Source organism: Pristiophorus japonicus, chromosome 17, assembly GCF_044704955.1.
Source record: "Pristiophorus japonicus isolate sPriJap1 chromosome 17, sPriJap1.hap1, whole genome shotgun sequence".
In the NCBI taxonomy this organism is placed as follows: Eukaryota; Metazoa; Chordata; class Chondrichthyes; family Pristiophoridae; genus Pristiophorus; species Pristiophorus japonicus.
In genome coordinates this window covers 82,330,605-82,339,186 of record NC_091993.1, presented here as the reverse complement: position 1 = coordinate 82,339,186, position 8,582 = coordinate 82,330,605, and the positions used below count along the sequence as shown (strand labels likewise).

The window sequence follows — 8,582 nt, the reverse complement described above, 5'->3', positions numbered from 1 at the left end:
AATTCCACAGTTGCTTCAGCTCTACACCCTTACACATCCTATATCAGGTTTTAGATGGCATTTTACAATTATATTTGATCTTGTATGGTCAAACAATTCACTCCAAGGATTGCAGCGGTTTAAGAAGGCGGCTCATCACTATCTTCTCGAGGGCATTTCGGGATGGGCAATAAATGTTGGCCTTGCCAGCGATGCCCGCATCCCGTGAATGAATAAAAAAAATACCACCCAACGCACTCCTCTGTGTCCCTGTTAAACTAGGGAAACTCATACTTTTTCAAATATTTTTACTTCTAACTCTGGAAAATTGGCAGCCTGTAAAATACTGGGACTACCACTTACGATTTTAATATTTCCTGTGATTCAAGTTTTGTTGCTTTAAAAACACAGAATAATGAGGCTATATTTAATTCTTCAGAATAAACTGATACCTCCAGCTCCAGGCATTAAGGACTGAATGGTTCCTCTGTACTGCCCCAGTTGCTGTAATATTCTCCCAGTCCAAAATAAAAGAAAATGTCCTTTGAGGTTTTCATCTGACATTGCTTAAAGATTAAATTTTTAAAAAATAGAGAATAAGAACAAATAGGCTGCAGACATGACTCCAGAATGGTATGTTGTCTCCCTGGTGCCAGGGTCAAGGATGTCACCGAGCAGCTGCAAGACATTCTGGGGGGGTGGGGGGGAGGGTGAACAACCAGAGTTCGTGGTCCATATCGGTACCAATGACATAGGTAGAAAGAGAGCTGAGGTCCTGCAGGTAGAGTTTAGGGAGCTAGGAGAGAAATTAAAAAGCAGGACCTCAAAGGTAGTAATCTCCAGGTTATTGCCAGTGCCATGTGCTAGTGAATACAGGAATAGGAGGATAGAGCAGATGAATGCATGGCTGGAGAGATGGTGCAGGCGGGAATGGGGGGGGTGGCAGGCTTTAGATTCCTGAGGCATTGGGACTGTTTCTGGGGGAGGTGGGACTTGTACAAGCTGGACAGGTTGCACCTCAACAGAGCCAGGACCAATATCCTCATGGGAGGGTTTGCTAGTGCTATTGGGGAGGGTTTAAACTAGCTGGGCAGGGGGATGGGAACCGGAGAATAGATTCAGCAGGGAGAGAAGCAAAGCTGGAATTAGGCAGCAGAAAAGTAAAAAGTGAATTTGGAAGACAAAGGAACCAAGGGCTGGGAAATAGGCAACAAGGGAGTTTGGCACCACTATATGGTATATACTTCAATGGAATAAGGCAGATGAGCTGAGAGCACAGATCGACACTTGGCAGTGTTACGTTCATAATAAAGTAATGTAACTGAGTACTATAGACATGAGTAAGTGTGACCTTAGCTCTTTTATTCAAACTCCAGAATATTGGTACAGCATGGGAGGCCTGCTTATATACAGTGCTCCCAAGGGATGTTGGGATCCGTTGGGACTCCAACAGGTATGCCCTCTGGTGGCGGAATGATGCAGGTTACATAGGGTTGCATAAATAACAGCATTCCCTCCCAAAGTCAATAGTACACTTATTTACAAGGTGAGACAATCTGGGGCTTTTCGCTCTCTTGTCGATCGTCTCGGTACAAATGCAGATGTGGGTGAGTTGGTTGGTTCTTCGCTGGGCTGCTGGGCAGCTGGCCTTGCTGGGGATGGTGAGTTCAACTTCGTGGTCGATCGTGATGTTGATTGCCACTTGTGTGTATGTTGGAGGGTCAAAGTTGGTGGTGTCCTCTTCGGGTTGCTCTTGGCTGTCTGTGAATCGCAGTTTGGTTTGGTCCAAATACTTTCTGCAAGTTAGTCCACTAGCAAGTTTGACCTGAAACACCCTACTCCCTTCTTTGGCTATGACAGTGCCAGAAAGCCATTTGGGACCATGTCCATAGTTGAGTACAAATACAGGGTCATTGACTACAATATTGCGTGACAAGTTTGCGCGATCATGGTACATGCTTTGTTGATGCTGCCTGCCCTGGACGTGATCATGGAGATGAGGGTGGACAAGAGAGAGCCTTGTTTTGAGTGCCCTTTTCATGAGCAGCTCGGCTGGAGGAACCCCGGTGAGCAAATGGGGTCTGGTGCGGTAGCTGAGCAGGACACGGGACAGGCGGGTCTGCAGGGAGCCTTCCAAAACATATTTCAAGCTTTGCTTGATGGTTTGGACTACCCGTTCTGCCTGGCCGTTGGATGCGGGCTTGAACGGGGCAGATGTGATGTGCTTGATCCTATTGCGGGTCATGAATTCCTTGAATTCAGCACTGGTGAAGAACGACCCATTGTCGCTAACAAGGACATCAGGCAGGCCATGCATGGCAAACATGGCTCGTAGACTTTCAATGGTGGCAGTGGACGTGCTTACAGACATTATTACACACTCAATCCATTTTGAATAAGTATCCACAACAACCAAAAATATTTTGCCAAGAAACAGGCCCGCAAAGTCAACGTGGATCCTAGACCACGGTTTGGAGGGCCATGACCACAAACTTAGTGGTGCCTCCCTGGATGCATTGTTCCGTTGAGAGCAAGTGTTGCATTGGTGCATGCATGACTACAAATCTGAGTCAATGCCGGGCCACTATACATGGGATCTGGCTATAGCTTTCATCATTACTATGCCTGGGTGGGTCCTAAATAGGTCGCGTATGAACGTTTCCCTGTCTTTCTTAGGCAAAACCACGTGATTACCCCACAAAAGACAGTCCACCTGTCTGGACATTTTGTCTTTGCGTCACTGGAACAGCTTGATCTCTTCATGCATCTCCGCTGGGACGCTGGACCAGCTCCCATGGAGGACACAGTATTTTACAAGGGAGAGTAAAGGATCCTGGCTGGTCCAGGACCTGATCTGGCGAGCCTTAATGGGTGACATTTCGTTTTCAAATGCATCCATCACCAAGAGCAAGTCTGCAGGCTGTGCCATTTCCACCCTGGTGGTGGGCAATGGTAGCCGACTGAGAGCATCAGTCCAGTTCTCTGTGCCTGGTCTGTGGCGGATTACATAGTTATATGCAGACAGTGTACACACCCATCTCTGGATGCGGGCAGAAGCATTGGTATTCATCCCTTTGCTCTCTGAGAATAGCGATATGAGCGGCTTATGGTCAGTTTCTAACTCAAACTTGAGACCAAACTGATACTGGTGCATGTTTTTCACCCCATAAACGCATGCCAGAGCTTCCTTTTCAATCATGCTGTCAGCCCTTTCGGACTTGGATAAACTCCTGGATGCATAGGCGACCGGTTGCAATGTTTCCGATTCGTTTGCTTGTTGTAACACACACCCGACCCTGTACGAAGACGCATCACAAGATAGCACTAAATGTTTACATGGGTTATACAGAACAAACAGTTTGTTGAACATAACAGATTTCTGGCTTTCTCAAAAGCAGCCTCTTGTGATTTCCCCCATACCCAGTCATCTCCCTTGCGCAGTAGCACATGTAGGGGTTCTAGCAAGGTGCTTAACCCGAGTAGGAAATTTCCAAAATAGTTGAGGAATCCTAGGAACGACTGCAGCACCGTCACGTTCTGTGGTCTCGGCGCGTTCTTGATGGCCTCCGACTTGGCGTCAGTGGGTCTGATGCCATCTGCCGCGATTCTTCTACCTAATAACTTGATCTCTGGCGCCAGGAAAACACACTTCGAGCATTTCAACCTGAGTCCCACGCGATCTAGCCGACTTAGAACCTCTTCCAGGTTCTTCAAGTGTTCGATGGTGTCCCGACCTGTGACCAGTCCTGGAAAACCACTGTGCGCGGAATTGACTTTAGCAGGCTCTCCATGTTCCTTTGAAAAATTGCCACGGCCAATCGAATCCCAAACGGGCATCTATTATAGATGAACAGACCTTTGTGCGTGTTGATGCAGGTGAGGCCTTTCGAAGATTCCATCAGCTCCTGCGTCATGTAGGCCGAGGTCAGGTCCAACTTGGTGAACGTCTTTCCTCCAGTCAGGGTCGCAAATAGGTCGCCTGCCTTGGGTAGCAGTTACGGGTCCTGTAGCGAAAAACAGTTTATCGTTACTTTATAGTCCCCACCAATTCTGACCGTGCCATCGCCTTTGAGGACCGGAACAATCGGACTGGCCCACTCGGTGAACTCCACTGGCATGATGATGCCTTCACGCTGCAGCCTGTCTAGCTCAATTTCCACTTTCTCTCGCATCATATATGGCACCGCCCGTGCCTTGTGGTGGATGGGCCGTGAACCGGGAACCAAGTGGAGCTGCACCTTCGCCCCCGAGAAATTTCCAATGCCTGGCTCAAACAACGACGGGAACTTGCTCAGAACCTGGGCACATGAGGCGTCGTCGACGGATGAAAGCGCTCGGATGTCATCCCAGTTCCAGTGGATTTTTCCTAGCCAGCTTCTGCTGAACAGTGTGGGGCCATCTCCTGGTACAATCCATAGTGGGAGTTCGTGCACTGCTTCATCATAGGATACTTTTACTGTTGCATTGCCAATTACAGGGATCAGCTCTTTAGTGTAAGTTCTTAGCTTGGTATGAATGGGGGCTAAGCTTGGCCTGTGTGCCTTGTTGCACCACAGCCTGTCGACGGCCTTTTTGCTCATGATAGATTGACTCGCACCCTTGTCCAGTTCCATGGATACTGGAATTCCATCCAGTCGACTTTTAGCATGATCGGTGGACATTTTGTGGTGAAGGTATGTACCCTGTACACTTCTGCCTCCTTGGTTCGAGTCTTTAGTTCAGCCTGATCCACCATGGATCGATCCTCCTCTGCAACGTGGTGGTTTGCAGGGTTTGCAGCTCGTCTGCACGTTCGCTGGAGGTGTCCCATTGTTCCACAGCCTTTGCACACATAGTGTTTGAAGTGGCATTGATGGGCTCGATGATCACCTCCGCAGCGCCAACAAGGTGTTAACTGCCTCGCATTAACGTTTGATGGCGGACTCTGGGTCATCTGAGGTCATGCAGCTGCAGGCATGTACGTTCTGCCATATGTATTCCTGCTTTGTGTACAGTACTTTGTGTACAGTACTTGCCGAAACCTCTTTATGCTGCAAAATTTGTTTGGTGTTATCGCTTGTGGACATAAATGCCTGGGCTATCGTTATGGCTTTGCTCAGGTTCGGTGTTTCAACAGTCAATAGTTAAGGATAACCTCATGGCCAATGCCAAGCACAAAGAGGTCTCTTAGCATTTGCTCAAGGAATCCATCAAATTTGCAATGTCCTGCAAGGCGCCTTAGTTCGGCGACGTAGCTCGCCACTTCCTGGCCTTCAGACCATTGACACGTGTAAAATCGATACCTTGCCATCAGAACGCTCTCCTTCGGATTTAGGTGCTCCCGGACCAGCGTACACAGTTCTTCATAGGATTTAGTTGTTGGTTTCACCGGAGCTAGAAAATTCTTCATAAGGCCATAGGTTGTTGCCCCACAGACGGCGAGGAGGATCGCCCTTCGTTTGGCAGCGTTCTGATCCCCTTCCAGCTCGTTGGCCACGAAGTATTGGTCGAGTTGCTCCACGAAGGCCTCCCAATCGTCCCCTTCTGAGAACTTCTCCAGGATACCAACAGTCCTCTGCATTTTCACGTGATTGTTCGTTATCTCGTCGCCAGTTGTTATGTTCATAATAAAGTAATGTAACTGAGTACTGTCGACATGAGTAAGTGTGACCTTAGCTCCTTTATTCAAACTCCAGAGTGTTGGTACAGCATGGGACGCCTGCTTATATACAGTGCTCCCAAGGGATGCTGGTAACCCTTGGGACTCCAACAGGTATGCCCTCTGGTGGTGGTATGATACAGGTTACATAGGGTTGCATACATAACAGGCAGTACGATGTTATAGCTAAGTCGGCCAGTGGGGAGCGAGAAGCGAGGGTCCAGTTGAAGGGACTTGGCAGCATGGAGGTCGACCTGGAAGTTAAGCCGAGGTTGGGAGATGGGGGATGGGGGTTTTAGAGGTAGGTAAGATATTTTGGGGGAGGTCGAAGTTAGTTTTCCACCACCGAAGTTAGTTATTAGCTATTACTGAGAGATGGCTAAAAGAAGGGCAGGTATGGCAGCTCAACATTCCTGGTTACAGGGTTTTCAGACAGGATAGTGAGCGGGGTAAAAAAGGAGGGGGGGTGGCTCGCAGTATTAATTAAAGAAACATTTACAGCTGTTAATGTTAGAGGGGGTCATCAAACAAGGCAAAATGGGTTGAAGTGAAGAACAAAAAAGGGGTGATCACACTACTGGGAGTATACTATAGATCCCCAAACAGTCAGAGGGAGATAGAAGAACAAATATATGGGCAAATTGCTGCGGAGCAAAAACTACAGAGCTGTAATAGTGGGGGATTTCAACTACCCTAATATTAATTGGGGAAAAAGCAGTGTAAATGGTACAGAGGAAGCGTAATTCCTAAAATGCATTCAGGAGAACTTCTTTAGCCAGTATGTAACCAGCCCCACAAGGGAGGGGGCGGTTCTGGACTTGGTTTTGGGGCATGAAGAGGGGCAGGTGGAAGGGGTATCAGTGGAAAACCATTTTTGGTGTTAGTGATCATAATTCAGTAAAATGTAGGGTAGTTATGGAAAAGGACATAGGTGGACCAGGAATAAAGGTTCTCAATTGGGGTAAAGCAAATTTTGCTGAGCTGATATGGGATTTGGCCAAAGTGGACTGAAAACGGCTACTTGATGGTAAATCAGTGTCACAGAGCAGTGGGAGGCATTCAAGGAGGAGATCCTGAGGGTACAGAGCAAATATGTTCCCTCAAAAAATAAGTGTGTGGCTAACAAATCTAGAGTCCCCTGGATGTCAAGGGATATTCAGGGTAAGAAAAAGAAAAAAAGGAAGCATATGACAGATACCGAGAACTCGATATTGTAGAAGCACTCGAGGAGTAGAGCGGGGTGCAATTAAAAAAAATATCAGGAAAGCAAAGAAAGAGCATGAAAGAATGTTGGCAAGTAAAATAAGGGAAATCCCAAAGATATTTTACAAATACATTAAGAGTAAGAGGATAACTAGAGAAAGAGTGGGGCCTATTAGTGACCACAAAGGAAATCTGTGTATGGAGGCAGAAGACATGGGTATGATTCTTAATGAATACTTTACATCTGTTTTCACAAAAGAGAGGGGTGATGCAGACTTTGCAATGAGGGAGGAGGAGTGTAAAATATCAGACGAGATAAACATAGTGAGAGAGGAAGTATTAAGAGGCTTATCAGTGTTGAAAGTCGATAAATCCTCAGGCCCAGAGGAAATGTATCCCAGGCTGTTAAGAGAAGCAAAAGAGGAAATAGCAGAGGCTTTGAGCATCATTTTCCAGTCCTCTCTGGCTACAGATGTGGTGCCAGAGGACTGGAGGACTGCTAATGTTGTACCTTTGTTTAAAAAGGGAGAAAGGGATAGATCTAATAATTACAGGCCAGTCAGCCAAATCTCTCGGTGGTGGGAAAATTATTGGAAAAAATCGTGAGGGACAAGATAACTCTTTATTTAGAAAGACACGGATTAATCAAGGACAGTGGGCATGGATTTGTTAAGAGAAAGTCATGTCTGACTAACGTGATTGAATTTTTTGAGGAAGTAACCAGGAGGATCGATGAGGGCAGTGTATATGATGTAGTGTAAATGGATTTTAGCAAAACTTTTGATAAGATCCCACATGGCAGATTGGTCAAAAAGTAAAAGCCCATGGGATCCAGCGCAAAGTGAAATTGGATCCAAAATTGGCTCAGTGACAGGAAACAAAGGGTAATGGTTGATGGGTGTTTTTGTGACTGGAAGGCTGTATCCAACAGGGTTCCGCAGGGCTCAGTTCTGGGTCCCTTGCTTTTTGTGGTATATATCAATGACCTGGGCTTGAATGTTGTGGGTGTGATTAAGAAGTTTGCAGATGACACTAAAATAGGCTGTGTGGTTGATAATAAAGAAGAAAGCTGCGGACTGCAGGAAGATATCAATGTACTGGTCAGGTGGGCAGAACAGTGGCAAATGGAATTCAATCCGGATAAGTGTGAGGTAATTCATTTGGGGAGGTTTAACAAGACAAGGGAATACACATTACATGGTACGACACTGAAAAGTATAGAGGAACAAAGGGACCTTGGGGAACAGGGCCACAGATCCCTGAAGGTAGCAGGCCAGGTAGATAAGGTGGTTAAGAAGACATATGGAATCCTTGCCTTTATTAGTTGAGGCATGCAATACAAGAGCATGGAATACTTCTCGGCCTTTTGGCTAAGATCAAGTGTAGTACCTGTTGATTGGGCATTCATATGCAAATTGAGTGACTGCAGAAACTCGTTTTTCCAGTTTTGCTGGCTCTGGCCTTTGGCTTGAGCCAGGCGCCAATTGGAGAGAAGAGACAAAATCTGCATGTCGACCGATGATTCGACGGGCCTTTGGGCCCGTCAAGGGGCCGCCCAAGCCCCGGACTGGGGCGACGAGAGATTGCGGGCTTCGGCCAAAACTCACAGCGAAAGGAGGAATCTGCAACCCAGATGGTGGCCAACCGAGCGGCGAACCAGGGAGTCCGAAACACCATCCGAGTGATGGTAAAGAAAGTGGAAGGACAGACAATGATCAACCGGGACCTTTTCGTGAAGAAAATCCTGCTGGGAACATGTGGC

The 8,582-nt window shown here is 47.1% G+C and overlaps 1 pseudogene; it reads left to right on the top strand.

The window, feature by feature from the left end:
* Nucleotides 1-8,170: 8,170 nt before the first annotated feature.
* On the top strand, nucleotides 8,171-8,303 carry LOC139228383 (U2 spliceosomal RNA; annotated as a pseudogene).
* Nucleotides 8,304-8,582: the final 279 nt, after the last annotated feature.